This window comes from Stomoxys calcitrans, chromosome 1, assembly GCF_963082655.1.
Source record: "Stomoxys calcitrans chromosome 1, idStoCalc2.1, whole genome shotgun sequence".
NCBI classification, from domain to species: Eukaryota; Metazoa; Arthropoda; class Insecta; order Diptera; family Muscidae; genus Stomoxys; species Stomoxys calcitrans.
In genome coordinates this window covers 169,385,985-169,405,970 of record NC_081552.1, presented here as the reverse complement: position 1 = coordinate 169,405,970, position 19,986 = coordinate 169,385,985, and the positions used below count along the sequence as shown (strand labels likewise).

At 35.4% G+C, this 19,986-nt stretch overlaps 2 long non-coding RNA genes across 2 annotated transcripts; one reads left to right on the top strand and one right to left on the bottom strand.

Moving 5' to 3' along the window:
* Positions 1 to 11,798: 11,798 nt before the first annotated feature.
* On the top strand, positions 11,799 to 15,437 carry LOC131998487 (uncharacterized). The gene is made up of 3 exons (XR_009398739.1): positions 11,799 to 12,527; positions 14,249 to 14,397; positions 14,648 to 15,437. It is a non-coding gene; the product is annotated as an uncharacterized LOC131998487 (long non-coding RNA).
* On the bottom strand, positions 14,974 to 18,716 carry LOC106095924 (uncharacterized). The gene is made up of 2 exons (XR_001222825.2): positions 17,662 to 18,716; positions 14,974 to 17,154 (listed from the first exon to the last, which is right to left on the bottom strand). It is a non-coding gene; the product is annotated as an uncharacterized LOC106095924 (long non-coding RNA).
* Between the last annotated feature and the right edge of the window lie 1,270 nt (positions 18,717 to 19,986).

Sequence of the window (19,986 nt, the reverse complement as noted above, 5' to 3'; positions counted from 1 at the left end):
GCCCAACTAGTTCGCGCCATTTTTCGTTGTTTGTGTGTGTTATGGTTCTTAACTACAATATATTAGAAACACACAACCAAAACTCATTGACAGATAATGCATTCAAACCAATAAAACAAACAAAAATAATGCCGGCAATAGTTTCAAGTGTTGCCAAAATAATAGATTTTTACCATTTTCCTCCCTATAAACAGAGTACTACTTTTCCGCCTATTTTCAGCCAAGCCATATCGCCGACGTTTTTTATATGAAAGCTTGAAAAGCTGAACAGAATACTCAGCTTTAAGGTCGGAAATACATTCGTTTTTAGCGTTGAAACTCCATAAAATGCGAAAATTTTGCTAAAATGTGTTCGTTTCGCTTTTTCATCTAGGGAAAATTTACATGTCGGGTCGCCCATTGGGAGCACAACCACAGTCGCTGTGCAACAAGTCATTTTCTTGCACAAAATAAATGCGATCGCCAAGCCTTTAATTGTAACTGAGTGTTTGTTAGTGATATTGCTTACTTGTATTTACTTTGGATGGAAAAAAATAAAGTGTTTGTGAATGCAAAAATAAGAAAGTATTTTTTAAATATAAGTAAATATACTCGAAAGAAAATTAAACATTTCTTTCACAACAATCAATCAGTGCGAAATAATAAGGATTGTGAAAGAATGTGTTGTGCTTTTGGTCTTGCAATTACATCAACAATATTTGGATAAGAGTGGAAGATGCTGACAAAGGCTTTTGGAAAATTGTGCTTTTTTTACTTATAATGGCTGGTACTATGTTCGTTTTTCGCAAAATTTTTTCGTGATTACTTTTTTTAGATAATAGATTTTGAAGCAAAAAAACTTGCTGATTTCATTTAAAAGGACATTCCCTCATTACTTATGAAAAAGTTTTCATAAAAGTAATATGGTTTCAATGAGATTTTTGTAGTGTTTCAAAAAAGGAACCGTAAAAAATTTGTGTCTGCAACTGTGAAAAACGAATATAGTACTAAGGCTAATTTTTATAAATAAATGTTGTCTCTTTTTAAATTGTTTTGTGTTTAATTATTTATTATTTACGAAGAGTGGGTTTTGGTTGATATTAAAACACATTCATGGACGTGAAGACGACAAAAGCTAGTCAATGCCCAAGTCATTTTTGGCCGCAAATAGGTAAGTATATTCCTCAATATACTTTAAATTTGTATTTTCATCGCTGTTTTGTTGTTTATGTGTGATATAACGGATTAAATAAAAATTCGTTTTAAGATCTAGGAAAACAATCGCATCTGTGTTAACAGGCATTTGGTATTTAGATTTATTACAAAATCAAAACATAAATAAAAAAATTTTACTCAGCTGTTCGCATTACCTCATAAGTGCATCCCGCAATGAAACAAAAAAAAGTCTATGCTTTAAATGTCACCCTGTATCACAAAGCATACCGAAAATTTCGCTTAAGGTGCCATCACACTACATGTTCTTGTCTTATGACGTGCCAGATTTTGCTATTGTTAAAGTTGCACACAGTACGATACGAAGGAAAATAATACATGAAAATCACATTTCAAAATAGCACTGTTATTTTTTCTGGCAAAAACATAAAGAAATCAACTATTTTTGTTCTTAGTTGAATGAAAGCTACCCCAAATTAAATTATTTTCACAACTTTATGATTTAAACAGCTTGCTCAGCCATAAAAAATCAGCTTTTGCTCGCATTTTTAAGTTATGTCATACAAAAATAACATGCCAGTGTGATAGCAAAAATGTATATAAATTGTCAATTTTCACACACATAATAAAATGCCAATGGTATATAAAAAGTGGCATGTCATCGAAAAAGAACATATAGTGTGATAGAGCCCTTAAGCTGCCATTAGATGATAAGACATGTCATATATATGCAGTATTCTGTATTCATAGAAGTTGTCTTATGTACGTCGATCGCGCTCTAATCGGCATGTATTCTCATATGTATTGGACTTTGTTTTATAGACATATCTTCATGAATGTTCGATGATGTCAAAAACTCGATATAATCGAAAAAGTATTGGGTTGCCCAAAAAGTAATTGCGGATTTTTCATAAAGTCGGCGTTGACAAATTTTTTCACAGCTTGTGACTCTGTAATTGCATTCTTTCTTCTCTCAGTTATCAGCTGTTACTATTAGCTTGCTTTAGAAAAAAAGTGTAAAAAAGTATATTTGATTAAAGTTCATTCTAAGCTTTATTAAAAATGCATTTACTTTCTTTCAAAAAATACGCAATTACTTTTTGGGCAACCCAATGTATTCCAAAATCCATTTGTCGTGTTAAATTTCTCGTATGTATCACACGATGTGAACAACCATTTTTGAAATCGTCTAATGGCAGCTTTAAAATCCTGTTTACACTGCTCATTAAATCAGGATTTAAGGCTCTCATCAGCTGATTTTATAAAGGGGAAACATATGATCGTGCCATTCAATTCGTATTTAAAGAGCAGTGTAAACGGGGTTAAAGCCGTTTTCACACGGCATGCAGTTGTCTTATGACAAGTCCTTTTTTATTCACGTGTAATTAAAAATGTTTGTCAAAATTGTAAATTTATACACGGTTCATCATTTTTGCTATAACACCTGTATGTTATTTTCGTATGACATAACCTAAAACTGTTAGCAAATCTGATTTTTTATGCCAGAATTTGGTAGAATTTTCGGACTTCACTCTGACTCCCGTACATCTCAATTCGCTCACACTCACGTCTTTCCATTTCCTTTTTCTTTTTGCGGAATAGACGTTTCTCCTCTCTCCTTTTCTCCCGAACAAGGGGAGCTTTCATCAAGCAATTGGGTCAGTCGAGTGGAGTATGCAGCTGCGGCTTTTCAATGTTCAGTTTCCTCGCCATGTTCAAACGGGTGCAAAACTTAGCTGCAACAAGGTAATGATCCGAATCTATATTCGCTCCACGGATCGATCGTACATCTAACACGCTGGATGAATGCCTTCCATCTATCACAACGTGATTAATTTGGTTCCTCGGGTTTTGATCGGGTGACAGCCATGTGGCTTTTTGAATATTTTTATGTTGAAATCTGGTGCTACTAACTACCATGTTTTTTACCGAGGCGAAATCTATCAGCCTCAACACATTACTGGACGTTATCTCGTAGAGTCTAAACTTTCCGACTGTTGGACCAAAAATGTCTTCCTTCTCTATCTTTGCATTAAAATCTCCAAGAACGATTTTAATATCATGGGCGGGGCAGCGGTCATATTCTCTCTCTAGGCGGTCGTAGAAAATATCCTTGGTCTGCTCGTCTTTGTCTTCTGTCGGGGCATGGGCACAAATAAGGCTGATGTTGAAGAGTTTGGCTTTTATGCGGATATTGGCTAGCCTCTTATCCACCGGAGTCAAGCTGGAGACAAGGTGTTTTAGTCTCCGACTAACCACAAATCCACAGCCAAATCCATGCCTCGTGTTAGAGCAGCTATTGTATAGTACGTCACCTTTTGGTATTGTAGAGACGCCATTCCCAGTCCATCGCACTTCTTGTAAGGCGGTAATATCTGCCGTGCACTTCTCTAATGCATCCGCCAGCGTGTATACTGCACGTTATCTATAAAGAGTGCGGACATTCCAGGTGCAAATCCGCAAATCATGGTCTTTTTTCATTTGCGTGGGTCGTCAACGTTGGGGGGGTCCGTTTTTATACCCTCCACCATAGGATGGGGGGTATACTAATATCGTCATTCTGTTTGTAACTACTCGAAATATTCGTCTGAGACCCCATAAAGTATATATATTCTTGATCGTCGCGACATTTTATGTCGATCTAGCCATGTCCGTCCGTCCGTCTGTCTGTCGAAAGCACGCTAACTTCCGAAGAAGTAAAGTTAGCCGCTTGAAATTTTGCACAAATACTTCTTATTAGTGTAGGTCGGTTGGTATTGTAAATGGGCCATATCGGTCCATGTTTTGATATAGCTGCCATATAAACCGATCTTGGGACTTGACTTCTTGAGCCTCTAGAGTGCGAAATTTATCCGATTGGAATGAAATTTTGCACGACGTGTTTTTTTATGACATTCAACAACTGTACCAAGTATGGTTTAAATCGGTCCATAACCTGATATAGCTGCCATATAAACCGATCTTGGGTCTTGACTTCTTGAGCCTCTAGAGAGCGCAGTTCTTATTCAATTGGAATGAAATTTTGCACGACGTGTTTTTTATGACATTCAACAACTGTACCAAGTATGGTTTAAATCGGTCCATAACTTATATAGCTGCCATATAAACCGATCTTGGGTCTTGACTACTTGAACCTCTAGAGTGCGCAATTCTTATCCGATTTGAATGCATTTTTGCACGAAGTATTTTGTTATGATATCCAACAATTGTGCCAAGCATGGTTCAAATTGGTTCATAACCTGATATAGCTGTCATATAAACAGAACTGGGGACTTGTCTTCTTGAGCTTCTAGAGGGCACAATTCCTATCCGATTTGGCTGAAAATTTGCATGACGTATTTTATTCTTACTTTCAACAACTGTGTCAAATACGGTTCAAATCGGTCATTACCTGATATAGCTGCCATATAAACCTATCTGGGGTCTTGACTTCTTGAGCCTTTAGAGGTCACAATTATTGTCCGATTTGCCTGAAATTTTCTACGAAGGATCCTCTCATGATCCATGGTTTGAATCGGTCTATAGCCCGATACGGCTCCCATATAAATCGATCTCTCTATTTTACTTATTGAGCCCCCAAAGGGCGCAATTCTTATTCGAATTGGCTGACATTTTACACAGGTCTCCAACATAAAATATAATTGTGGTTCAAACCGGACCATATCTTTATATCGCTCTAATAGCAGAGCAAATCTTTTCTTATATCCTTTTTTGCCTATGAAGAGATGCCGGAAAAGGACTCGACAATTGCGATCCATGGTGGAGGGCATATAAGATTCGGCCCGGCCGAACTTAGCACGCTTTTACTTGTTTCTATTCATTTGTATCTCATAGTAGCTTCCGGGGCGTGTTACTGGCCCAGCGTCCCAACCGCATGGGTTTTGTGGGATTGCACATGTATCCCTCGTTGTGGTGAGCCGCTTGCTCCAAGATCCGACGCTCGCCCCCAGCCGCCCTTAACCTGGGAAAAACCGCTGATGTTGGCCATTGGTTATTTGCAGGCGCCAATAACTCGACTTGTCATCCCGAGTATCATTGGCACTCAGTATTTAATTAAGAGCCAGTGCCACCTGACTCCTCACTGAGAATCTCCTCTCCAAAATTTTGTGTTTGTTGTTTATTGAAATGATGACGCCGCCGTTTAGTAATTATTCTATAATGGCGTCAATAGTTTGTTTACCTGGCATGAGTTTCGTTCATCATTTTCATGTGAACATCTCCATATCCATATCTCCATATTGCAACGTTCGCATTTGTAATATAACTGCTAGCAATAATGGAAAATATTTTTGAAAAATATTCATTACGTAAATAATGCTTAATTTCCCGCTTTTTCCTGTATTATTATGTGGCGCGAACATCTTGTTTACTTTTGATTTTTGACAAACGTCAAAATTTGTTAGTGCTAGAAGAAATGGTCGATTGGCACAGCAAAATAATTTTCTCACCAGTGTAAAAAAAGCCCCCTACGTAATTTTTTACATCTTACCATAGTAAACTGCTATCATTCGACACACGCCCTAAACAACAATTTATTTCTTACTATTAAAAAAATGTTCAACGTATGCCTTCTTTACCAATCACTTGCCATGATACAAAAAAATCGGATTTCAGTATAAAAAAATACGCAGGTTTATATGAGCGCTGCCATACTTGCAAACTGTCAAAATAAACGATAAAATACGATATGGCTTTTTAGAGGTGGGATGCCCCTAACATCTCCCCTCTTAAGATGTCTGCGGTGACCTGGATGAAGGTTCTACCGGATGTCTTCGGGATGTGATTCTCTTTGGTTGACGAATAGGAGATGTAGGTAGAGTTGTAAATTCTTCGTTTGAGTTCGGCGATGAAGTCCGAAATTCATCCAGGGGTATGTCTAATGGCATGTTTTTCTCTAAGTCGACGTTGTGATCATCTTGATGTCTCGGGCGAAGTTGATCAGCATGAGATCTGAGTAGGATGCTTCGATTTCCCATATGTATCAGTGTGTTGTAGACTACATTTCCGACTTTTTCTATTATTTGGCCAGGTACCCAATAGTTTTTGTTGACCTTGAAAATTTTCGCAAATTCTAGGTCACCTTGTTGGAATGTTGGAATCGAACTCCACTCGTGAGCTCTGGAGCAATCGAATAGAATTGTTACTTGATATAAATGATTAAAACTGTTAGAATATTTTGTTTTGTTCTTATGTTTTGCCCTAATGTCTATTTCAACTCAAATTCATTTGATCAACATAAACTCTCAATTACTCAAGTAACGGTAATCTTCTATTTTCTATAATATGCATCTTTAAATTTTGCCACCTGCTACTACTTTGTAATTCATTTATGTTTATGATGTTAGTTCCAATAAGGAATTCCATTACGTTTAACGTGTCCGTTTTTCATTGCGCTAACAAAGGTTATGGGCCACAATTAATAAAAAAAAAGTATAGCCGCGTAGCGAAAAAATTTTGATTGTCGAAATTAAAAAGAATTTTGTTTGTCAAAATTGTATAAATAAAAAACACGTTTTTGTTCGTCAAAAATAGTTAGCATTTTCGTTGGTCGAAAAACAAAAATTGAATAAAATCTGGTTTGAAAAATTTGTTTGTAACAATGTCCGGCAACATGCAAATTGACAAGCTGAACGGTGAAAATTATGCAAGCTGGTGCATCCAGATGAAAAGTCTCCTGATAACTTTGGATTATTGGGCTGTATGTGAAAATGTTTATCCGTCAACATCATCAGCAGAAGACAAAGCCCGTCTTAAGGCTATCGATGAAAAGGCTCTAGCCACTATCACATTAAGTGTTAAACCGTCCGAGTTAATTCATGTAAAAAAATGTAAAACTACCCTAGGTGCTTGGGAAAAGCTGAGCAGTATTTACATGGCCAAGAGTCCTGCCCGAAAAGTCAATTTATTTAAAAAATTGGTACGTTTTAAAATCCAAGATGGAGTACCTTATCCCCAACAAATTCAGTTCCTTGGTGGATTCCATCAAAGAAATCGACAGTTCCATGGCCGAAGACTTCATAAGCATAATATTATTATGCAGTTTGCCTGAAAGCTTCGACAGTTTTGTAGTGGCCATGGAAAGCCGAGACAAATTATCTTCGCTGGAACAGCATAAAGTAAAAATTTTGGAGGAGTGTAATCGCAGGGGTGAGAGGCAGTAATCTAGTGAGGAGCAAGTGTTAGCAATCAAGAATAGAGGTGACAATAGGAGGAATAAAAAGTACAGTCTTAAAAATGGTGAAAGAAATGGCGAAAATGACAGAAAAAGAAATATGAAGTGCTATGCATGTGGAAAACGTGGTCACATCAAAGCAGAATATCGATCTGTCAAAAATTCTGCCGTCGTCATGTGTGCGAATCAAGACCCTAAAGAAACAGAAGAAAATGTATGGATTTTGGATAGTGGTGCATCCTCCCACATTTGTAACAGCCAAAACATGTTTTCTTCATGGAGAGATCATCAACAGGAGAGAGCGTACGAACGATAGGTATAGGTAATGTGATGATAGAATCAGAGTATGCTGACATTACACTATGCGATGTATTTTTTGTACCGGGATTAAAATCAAATTTTTTGTCGGTAAGCAAAATAATTAAGAATGGAAATTCTGTTCAGTTTACAAAAGATAGTGCTTTCGTAAAAGATTCAAAAAACAAACTTATTTTTGAAGCGAAAATGATCGGTGGAATTCTCAAAGCTCATCTCAAACATTTGAAAATAAATGAACAAGCTTTGTTAACTGTTGAATCGGAATTTGTTTTGTGGCATAAACGATACGGACATTTAAATTAGAGAGATTTGGAGAAATTAATGAAAAACGAAATCGTGCGTGGTATAAATTTTAAAAGCCAAAAGTATAACCTGGATAAAAATTGTTTAATTTGTGCCAAATGTAAAATGACCTCAAATCCGTTTAGGTCATATAACGAAATATGTTCAAAAAGACCATTAGAATTGGTGCACAGTGATGTGTGCCCAATGTGTGTGGCATCGCAAAGTGGTTCGGTTTATTTCGTTACGTTTGTAGACGATTTTTCGCGATATATTTATATTTATTTTTTGAAGCAAAAATCGCAAGTTTTTGAGACTTTTAAAATTTTTTTAAACATGGCTGAAAATCAAACCGGGAAGAGGCTAAAAATATTGCGGAGTGATAATGGCTGCGAATACCTCTCCAATGATTTTGATAAGTTTTTAAAGGGACGTGGCATCATACATCAGACAACTGCCAGTTATACACCGGCATTGCCGAACGTGTAAATAGAACAATCATGGAAATGGCAAGATGTATGATGGCCAACGCGAATACCCCAAATTATCTCTGGAGTGAAGCTGTGAACACTGCTGTATACGTAAGAAATAGGTCACCAACAAAAGTGCTCAAAAATGTTACACCGATTGAGTGTTGGACCAATAAAAAACTCTCAGTGTCTTATTTTAAAATATTCGGCTGTAATGCAGTGGTTTTAAACAAAAAGCCTGGAAAAAATAAGTTGGAGCCGAAGGGAGATGTGTTAACGTTCGTCGGTTACTCTACAACAACCAAAGGCTTCAGACTGTACAACAAAAAGACAAAAGCAATTGTTATCTCGAGAGATGTGGTGTTCTTTGAAAATTTGTTTGCAAAAATTGACGAATATGAAGAAGAACAAGAGTATAATTGGGTGTCCACTCAAAGAGTACAACAAAGAAATATGTCACACATCTCAGCTCCACCAGCAATTTCTCCACAAACGAGCCAGTCACCAACAGCAACAACAACAACAACACTTGATCCAATGCTGATACCCCCACTAACAATACCACCACCAACAGCAGATAGTGATGAAAATATGACCGAAGCAGAAGAGGCCGAAGTACTGCCCCCACCTCCCCCGCGTTCGGAAAACATGCCTAGTGCTAATGTGTCAATATATGAGGCCAACTTACCATCACTGGATGAAGAAAGTGAGTGTGAAAGCAACTATGGCGAGAAGAGGAAGAGGGGAAGACCTCGCATATTAAGAACTGGAGCAAAGGGAAGACCAAGAAAATTAAAAACAAATAACGATGGACAGAGAGCCAGTAAATATTTTTTGAGAGAATCTTCACCTGATGTTCTTAATCAAATTTGTGAAATGTCTGACGATCCCAAAACTGTAAGTGAGGCGATGAGAGCGGAAGATGCTGATAAATGGAAGGCAGCGATGACGGATGAGTATAAAAGTCTCATAAAGAATGATACGTGGGAGTTGGTCGATAAGCCCCAAAATAAAAATGTCATCGGAATTAAATGGGTTTTTACAACAAATCGTAAAGCTGATGGGACAATCGATAAACATAAAGCAAGGCTTGTTGCACTTGGTTGTTTCCAAAAGAAACACGTCGATAACAACGACACATTTGCGCCAGTGGTAAGGCATAGCACTATTCGTTTAATATTATCAATTGCAGCTCGTTTTAAATTACTGGTTAATCACATAGACGTAAAATCGGCGTATTTAAATGGAATTTTAAAGGAAAACGTCTATATGTACCTACCAAAAATGTTCGTCGATCCAGAAAATAAAGACAAGGTTTGTAAACTAAAGAAATCGATCTACGGATTGAAACAAGCTGGAAAAGATTGGAATGAGAAAATTAACGAAATTTTGACTGCAATCGGTTTTAATCGTTGTTTGACCGATATGCGCGTGTACACCAACAACCAAGCAGCTCAGCTAAGCATAATAGCAATTTATGTCGATGACATGTTGATTGCATGTCAGGAAGAATCAATGATAACGAAAATTATCGAAAAGTTAAACATGTACATTGAAGCTATTAATAAGGGACCAGTGAGCTACTTTCTCGGCTTGGAAGTCGAACGAGATGGAAGAGGCGAAGTAAAAACTCATCAACATGTGTTTGTCAAAACACTGCTAGAACATGCAGAAATGTAGAGCAGCAACCACCCCTTTACCATCTGGAACTGTGCTGAAAATGTGTGAGGACACTCAATGTGAAGGCGAAGATATAAAATTATATCAATCTTTGGTTGGCAGCCTAATGTATTTAGCTACAATATCACATCCAGACATCGCTCACACAGTTTCGAAGTTGTCTCAGTTTAACGCCCATCCTCACAAAGAGCATATGAGTGCAGCGAATATTTGAGCGCGTCTTACGATATTTGAGCAGTTATCCGAAGCTGGTTATATCGTACAAGGGCCAAGAAGACATGATGTCCTACACTGATGCAGATTGGGGTTCAAACCCAATAGACCGAAAATCATTTAGTGGTAATTTTCTTTACTTCGCAGGTGGACCTATAAGCTGGGAGTCAAAGAAGCAAAATACTGTGGCGCTTAGTTCAATGGAGGCAGAATACATTGCCCTGTGCCAAGGGACCAAATATATAGTTTTCCACCGAAGCTTGTTGAAGGAAATTGGACTTGGTCAACTAGTTGAGAAGCCAACTGAGATCAGATGTGACAATTCTGGAGCCGAATTTCTTGCAAATAGTCAGATGACCCTAAAGCGAAGCAAGTATATTGATATACGCTTTCATTTTATTAAAGAAAAAATTAAACTAAATGAAATTCGTATTACCTATGTATCAACAAATGAAAATGTTTCAGATTTATTAACGAAATGTTTACCAAAAGTCAAACATCATTATTTATGTAATTTACTTAATTTTGTTTTGATCAAATAATTTATCTGTTTTCAATTGTATGAATTTTTCGTTTCGTTGGTGGACTATGTTAGAATATTTTGTTTTGTTCTTATGTTTTGCCCTAACGTCTATTTCAACTCAAATTCATTTGATCAACATAAACTCTCAATTACTCAAGTAACGGTAATCTTCTATTTTCTATAATATACATCTTTAAATTTTGCCACCTGCTACTACTTTGTACTTCATTTATGTTTATGATGTTAGTTCCAATAAATAATTCCATTACGTTTAACGTGTCCGTTTTTCATTGCGCTAACAAAAACAAACGTAAAATACATTTTTACTTTTGAGTGTGATAATAATATGAAATAAATAAATACATAATTTTTCGTATTTAGGAATAATTTGTGCAAAATAAATGCGCCACAAAAGGTTGAAATGACTTAATTCATGGCCATCCGAAATTGGGAAAAAAATTCAAATTGAGCCAAGGAAAGGCAACATCTATAGAACAAATGATGCCAAATCTTGGAGAAATGTAAGAAACGGCCAATTGCAGCTTGGGTGGTAGTGTGGAGGACATGAGCCCTTTGAAGCTTAGCTCAAATCAATCAAAGTAAAAGCAATTTAGTATCGTTTAAACACGTTGGTCGCTGTTTTGGAGCCGTGGGCAAGTAAATATTTCGGTCGCATACCATGAACGTACCAACAAGACTAGGCACCGTGCTTTAGCATGTGTAAACCAAGAATGGCTAAAAAAATTGTGTTCTGTACTTCGTTTGGCTCACAGAGTGGCTGTTCAAATTGCCACATGCCAATCCGAAGGACTTTTTTATTTAAGCCACTTTTGAGGACTACAAAATATGGATGCGCTGAAGAAATACATTGTACAGGAATAGGCCAACAAATGGGCAGATACAATCGTGCTGCTTGCAATTCGTTTCTTTAACGAATCGGAACAAAAGATAATGCAAATTGTGGTCATATCGCGCAAGTGTGAATGGAATCAAAAAATATTTCCACATACATGTTTTTTTTGTGTTGTTTTGTTTTGCCACAAACTTATGTTCAAATCAACTTCGATGCAAAAAATAATCGGCAGCCATTTGAAAAATTTCGGGAAGATGTTAATTTTCATTTGTTTTTTGTGTTGTTTTGTTTTGCCACAAACATATGTTCAAATCAACTCCGATGCAAAAAATAATCGGCAGCCATTTGAAAAATTTCGATACGATAGTATTCGAATGCGGTAATACATCCATTCGATACGTGACGATACAATAGCGTACTCATTCAATACAATAGCGTACTCGATCACGTAATTCAGTCCCTGGTTTCATTATAAAAAATTGAAGACAAATAATACTAATAATTGCCTTCTTCGTTCTCCACAGGTTTAGCGGATCTTCTTGGAGTATCGTTTTTTTTCGGCAATGGGTATTCTCGCCGGTGTCAGTGCTGGAGCGGCTGATAGAGGCCCACGCTCACGCGCTCTCCCTTTAGTCATCGAATTTATTGCAATTTCGTAAATAAAAGGTATGTACATGTTTTTAATGAGTTTATTTTTTTTTTTTACTTTCAGAGGCCTAATTTCGCCAATCGAACACCAAAGGGAGCAACGGCTCTTTCTACCCAACAAGTTGGTTCTGCTACTCCACTGGCCCTAGGTTTAGCTCACCCTAATCGCTGAGGACAGCGCCTTTTAAAACCCGCACCGTACCAAAAAAACTAAAGGTAAGTACAGCGGTCAAAAAAAGTATTCATCATTAGCAAAATTGATAATAATTTCACTTATTTTGGGTAATTGAAGAAAATTTCAAGTAAACAAATAATGCAGTTTTATGCAATAGTTTATTTTTCGTAATATGTTTTAAAATAAATTCAAAAAATAAATTTAATTAGCGCAAAAAATGCAATTTTATATAATAACACCAAAAACAGAACAAAAAAAGTATTCATCATTGATGTGCTATCATCAAAGTCAAATTCAAATATTATTTGGGAATCCCCCTTTTCTGTTTTATTTAGTAAAGGAGGCTTTGCCCTTGACAGCAAATATTTAATTTCATTGAAAATATAGTTTTTGTCAAAATGGGTCGTAAGCAAAACGAGGTTTCTGATGAGGTAAAAGTTTTGATAATAAAACACCACAGGAATGGTTTAACTCAAAAAACTATCAGTGAAATATTAAATAGACCACGATCTACTATACAATCCATCATCAGAAAGTGGACAGAAACGAAAACTGTTGACAATAAACCAAGATCTGGTCGACCAAAAGCACTTTCAGTTGGAGATGTGCGTTGGCTAGTGCGGCAAGTTCAGAAAACTCCGAAGACAAATGCGACCATTCTTCGTAAAAACACTATGGAATATTTAGGGAAGGAAGTTACTACACAAACAATTCGAAATACACTCAAAAGGCATAGTTACAGAGGAAGAACTGCACGTAAGAAGCCCTTTATAAATAAAATAAACCGAGTGAAAAGGCTAAACTTCGCAAAAATGTATGTAAAACAGCCCGAATCATTTTGGAAAACAGTCATTTTTGCAGACGAGAGCAAGTTTAATCTTTTTGGGTGCGATGGAAAGGTCATAGTGTACAGAAAACCAAATACAGAGCTTGAAGAACGAAACACAGTTGCTACTGTAAAACATGGTGGAGGTGGTTTAATGGTTTGGGGGTGTATGGCGGCTTCAGGAGCGGGAAATCTTGAAATTATTAATGGAGTAATGGATCATAAGTATTACATTGACATTTTAAAGAGGAATTTAAAAGATAGTGCTGTAAAACTTAGGCTTGGTAATAACTTTCAATATTATCAAGATAATGACCCCAAACATTCTGCTTTAAATACCAAGATGTGGATGCTGTATAACTGCCCCAAAGTCATTAAAACTCCTCCTCAAAGTCCCGACTTGAACCCAATTGAACATCTTTGGGAACATCTCGAACGCAAATTGAGAACGCGCAATTTTTCGAGCAAGAGTCATCTGCAACAGGTGATAATGGAGGAATGGACTAATATAGACCAAAATATAACCGCTAAATTAGTCCAATCGATGTCAAACCGTTTAAAAGAAGTTATAAGACGCGGTGGTCGAATAACAAAGTATTCATTTTTTTAAATTATGTTATTTATTTTTTTGTTTTTTTGCAATGATGAATACTTTTTTTGTTTAATTTTTTGTGTTCAGCTGTAAAATGGCCCTTTTTGTTCCAATAAATACTATTTTTTTCTTTAAAAACAATGAAATTGTGTACATATATATCACACAAGCACTACTGCATCATTAGTTTAATATGTTTTTATTCCAATTGTCTTTTGTAGACTTATTAAAAAAAAAAACATTGAATGATGAATACTTTTTTTGACCGCTGTACATATATACATTTGGTGTTTGCCTGGCTAACCGTTTTATTAATAAATTCCTTTTATCTCTTTTATTCGTAGGAAATCAAACTGTCTATAAGTCCTGTCCGTCCGTCAAAGTCTTTGTATACGTCCCGTAACAGTTTTTGAGAGAAAAAGGGTACGTGGAGCACCGTCGGCTGACCAGTGCTTATAATGCTTTAAATCCCAGCGAGTGAAGGACAGAAAAGGTGGAGTGGTTTTATTTCTTGCCTTATATGTTTGTATTATTTTAAGTCTTGGTTATATTCACATTTTGCAGTTTATCCTTTTGTCTTATATTCACAGTTTGAAGTTTACCTTAGAGTCCTTGTTCCCAAATCTATTTGCATTTTCACTATTCATTTTTTCAGGCATTTTATTTCTTTTCGGTTTCTTTTTTATTAATAATTTTCATTTTTATATATATTTTTTTAATTTTTCCTTTTTGTTTCTTTTCAGGTATTTAATTAATATTTTTCTTTTTTTTTGTATTATCATTTCTTTCCAGGCCTTTGTAAGTATTAGATTACTTTTCTTTTGAGGCTTTTCTTTATTTAAAGTTTTCCATCTTTTCTCAGATTTTTCAAAACTTCAACTTCTTTAACTTTTAAGGCGGGCACCAACATAACATATGGTTATAGCCATAGTTGTCAGTTGGTGTCAGCTGGCTGTATCTTTCGTTGACAGGAGGCGAATTCTAGCCATCAGATGGCGTTGGAGGTCTCCTATTCGGAAATAGATGGCGCTGGGTATGCACATCTTAGAATTGTGGAATAAAGATGAAATTGAGTTTGAATAATAAAAGGATTTATTTAAAGAAAGAATATTTGTAATGAACTTCTAAGATATTCCAAACAGACTGAATTGAAAAATATTTGACAAGAATACAAAAGTACACATTTTCTATTGCTCAAATTCATAACATACTATGATTGAAAAACTACTTCAATACCCTTCTCAATCATATAATCAAATCCAGTTGCATAGATTCTTAAAACATATTAACTAACGATTTTGTGCAAAATGATGTTTGATATCAATATGCTTTGCTCGTTTCTGATCCACACTGTTTCTAAGGCTGCTCGCTGGAAGATGTTGCAATAATTTGTTGTTTTTTACTGGACCAGGATACAGTACAGCCGAATACTTTAAGAAAATATCCACTGACAGATTTTCTAACATTTATGTCACTACCCCAGCCAACATCGGCGTACTCAGTTAATATGTCGCTCTCATTTGGTTCATAAACAAGTTTTCGGTTCATAGACCCTTTCAAAAATCTTAGACTCATTTAAGAGCTATTCAATGTTGTTCTGAAGGCTGTTGTTGAAACCTTCCAAGATAACCAACATGATACCAAAACCAACATGATGATCAAACTACCCAGTAGTTCTTTGTAAGTTTTGTCAATGTTTGAGTTTTCCGTTTTTCTTTATTGCATGCCTTTGTCCACATTTTTAGTACAAATTGTTTCTACAATTCACATTTTAAAAAATTGGTATATGGACAATAGTCGTGCTTTGATCTTTGAAATCCAATATTAACCAGGAAATTGTTCAAAGTTTCATTCCAACATTTTGGAGCTTATTTTAGACCATAAAGTGACTTAAGCAATCTGCACGCATTACCTTGAGTTGTTGAAACCCCTTCTATTGTAGAACAAATATATGTATATATTTCCTCTTACAAAACACCGTGCAAAAAGGCAGTCTTAACATCTAGTTGTTCTAGGTATGAATTCTTTTTCATGGCAACTGCTAACACGGTTCTAATGTTGTTAGTTTCGTCACAGGAGCGTAAGTCTGAGTATAATTTACACCATACTTTAGTAAAAATCCCTTGACAACAAAGCTGGCTTTATGTCTAACTGGAAGTCAATTTTCATCATACTTAATACGAAATACCCATTTCGTTTTCAGAGGTTTTACATTTTTAGGCAGATTTGTTGTTATCCATACCTTGTTTTTCTCCATCGACTTCAATTCTTTTTCACAGCCTTGTACCATTCCTCTGAGTCAGTTCTCACGAATATATCGGAAAACGTTGCTGTTAAAGATTCGTGTGTAGGTTCAGGTGTAGCGAAATTGCTTATAAAATAGTCCAAGAAACGTAAAGGCAATCTTCGTTCTCTGCTGCTTCTTCGCTGAGTAGTTTCTACAACATCAGAATCTTCTTCAGTCGTGTTATTGCCATTAGAATCAAATTCGGTCGAAATGTTGGTTTCTCCTTCGTTGTAATTGGATGACTCATTACCATTTTGATTTAAATCTCGATTATTGACTTCTGTCATTGCTAGACTATCAGTAGATACAAGCAAATTTTTATAATCTTCCCCTTTTTGCTCGTTGCTGACTATAACAACATCCACACCTTTGTTTGACGGTTCCTTATAAGGAAATACATTTTCATCAAATTTAACATCTCGAGAAGTGAAAATTTTTTTCTTGGTTGGATCCCACACCTTATATCCGTTCGGAAAATATCCAATCATGACCATTTGCTTGCTCTTAGGATCAAGTTTCTTTCTTTTCTGCTTTGAATTCCAAACGTAGGCTTTACATCCAAATTTTCTTAAGGGTTCAATATTAGGTTTATAGCCGTACCACATCCCTGCAGGGGTCACATTTCCTTCTACTAATTGTGTACACTGCGGTTAGAATAGCTTCTTTACAAAGATATTTTGGAGCACTTGAGTGTAGACCTTACTTTTTCAACTACGGTTCTGTTGAACCGCTCAGAACACCATTTTCCTGAGGAGAATATGGGATGGTTTCTTTCACTTGAATGCCATTATTCAAATACCACTTTTTTTTCAATTGAAGCATATTCTGTCCCTTGATCAACGGTAAGTTTAGAGATAGCTGTTCCAAACCGCGCTGTTGCTAGTGCTTCATACTCCTTGAACTTCTCGAAAACACAAGTCTTGGCTTTAATATTGCAGACAATAGCAAAATGTGTAAAATCATCTATAAAAGACACAAAGTATTTTGAACCATTCCATGCTATCGGATCAATTGGCCCACAGACGTCTGAATGTACCCTTTCTGAAGGTCTCTTTGCCCTTTCACGTGTTCCATTGAAAGGCTCTCGGCTGTGATTTCCTTCAAAACATACATCACAAAAATTTATTTTTTCCGGTTTTACTTGTATTCCCGAGACCATATTTTTAGAAATCATTTTATTTAGGGACACTTGTCCAATATGGCCTAGACATTTATGCCATAAAGTCCACTCTTTCGAATTTGAAAGGTTTGCCGAGAAGTTTTCTATTTTAATAGATACCTCATACAAGTTTCCACCTAAATAACCCTTTGCAATTAATTCAGAATTTTTATAGATCAATGCTTCATTTTTGATAAATTGAACGTCGATACCCGCGGAGGTCATCTTCTTAACAGATAGCAAATTATCTTGTAAGTCTGGCACGTATAACACATCCATTAATTTTACACAAAAACCCCAGTTGCTCTTACCTTGAATCTGTCCAGAGCATTTTGCAAAAATAGATTGATTATCTTTCGCTACTTTTATTTCGATTGGATTCATCAAGCAGTCTGATTGCTAAAGCGCCATTTTTCGTTTACTAGATGTTCGCTTGATCCAGAATCGAGCTTAAACGTAACATAATTCCCATCATTTTTTTAGTTTTATCATTATCGACCATGAAACAAACTGCTTTTGAATTTCCATCTGATACAATTTTATTAACTTTTTGTTTATTTTCTGCTACGCGAGCGCTCTTTTCAGGAAATTTAAGTTGGTTACTACGGCATTCCTAAGCTTTGTGACCAAATTTGTTACATTTGAAACACTTACCTTGAAACTTCCCATTGTAGGACTTTTTTTCAACAGAAGCTGTTTTTCCACGATCCTCGTTTTCAACTTCTCTGTTCGACATTTTTGTCTCTTCTAACAGCATCCGATTTTTAACCATATTATACTTCAATTTGTCTTCATCAATATTTTGACAGAATCAGAATCGTGCTTTCCAGGTAGTGTCATAAACAATTGTGTCAATTTGTCGCTTTCAGAAACAACTGCTCCAGAATTTTCTTACGAACGCCTCAAATTTCAACAGGAAGTCATCTAGGGACTCACCATCATTCATTTTCAAATTTATGGGTTGCTTTCTCACCAATAGTTGATTAACAATGGACTTCTTCTCGAATGTTGCTTTTAAGCTCTCCCACATTTTCTTAGCGGTCTTTTTATCTCGAACATATCCTAGGCAATCATTTCCAATAAAAGCTACAATTCGCTCTTTAGCTTTGCGGTCCTTCTTCCTAAAGTCGTTTTTAATATTATTATCTGGGAGTTGGCCCATTAAAACCTCTCCCAAATTCACCGCTTCCAAATGCATCATTACTCGAAATTGCCACTCATTATAGTTGCAGTCGCTTAACTGCCATATTCCACTTGTCTCTTTATGGCCCATAACCTCTTAGAATTGTGGAATAAAGATGAATTTTGAGTTTGAATAATAAAAGCATTTATTTAAATAAAGAATATTTGTAACGAACTTCTAGGATATTCCAAACCAAACAGAATTGAAAAATATTTGACAAGAATACAAAAGTATAAATTTTCTATTGCTCAAATTCATAACATACTATGATTGAAAAACTACTTCAATAGCATACTAGGCTGCACACTACATTTGTTTGCTGATTTATTTAGCCGAAAAATGAAAATGAGAATGAAATAAATCAGGGATGTGCCATATAAAGTGCAGTTTTCTGGATTCAATTAATTTTTTAATTGAAAATTTCCTGAATATCAACCACGATCGTAATTGAAAACAAGAAGCAAAAAAATCGGAAGATCGGTTTATATGGGAGCTGTATCAAGCTATAGATCGATACAGACCATATTTCACATCTATATTGAAGGATAATTTGGATAATAACTGCGCCCTCTAGAGGCCCAATAAGTCAAGATCCCAGACCGGTTTATATGGCAGCTATAACAGGTTGTTTTCCGATTTGCGCCAAACTAAGCACAGTTTTTGGTTTTTGTGGCTATCAATAAAACAAATTAATTGGTTCGTTTTTTTGGTTTTGCGTTTTTTATTTTACTTTTTTTTTGTTTTTTTTAATATTAAAAACTAATAATCAAAAGCAAATACTTAATTTTGGTAGAAATAATGGTATTAGATTATTTTACAATCAATATTATGTTATAACACAGGATTTTTTTTTTTGTATTTTCAAAAAATCGTATTTTTTAATGTATACATATTAGGCTTAAGATTAAATAACATTTAGTATTATTCAGTTTGTATTTGTTTTTATATGTGTCTGTGTGTGTGTGTTTTATTTGCTTCTATAAGGATTTAATGTTATTATTATGTAGTTTTTGTTGAAACTTCGTTTTATTAGATCAGCTAATAATTAAACTGAGGATTTTAATTCATGTTTGTTTGTATTATTAAGATTTTAGTATAAATTGTTTAACCTAAGGTTTTTCTTTTTGTTTTAAGCATATTCTTTGTTTTTGTTTATTTTTTTTTTCTTGTCTTAAATATGTATTTTAATCTTTTTTAGGTTTTGTATTAAGGTATTTTTCTTTTTTATTTTTGTAAGCATAATTTAAAATATATTTTTGCTTTGGATTTTTTTTCTGGGTTGCATTATATATCTTTTGTATCTATTTGCTGTTGTTGTTTGTATGTTCAATTATGCTTACCATGTTGTGTTTATATAACACAGTTATTGTTATGTATTCGATTACTATAAAATATTTCTGATAATTTTGTTTTCCATGTATAGTTCTATATGTGTATATGCATGTGTTTGTGT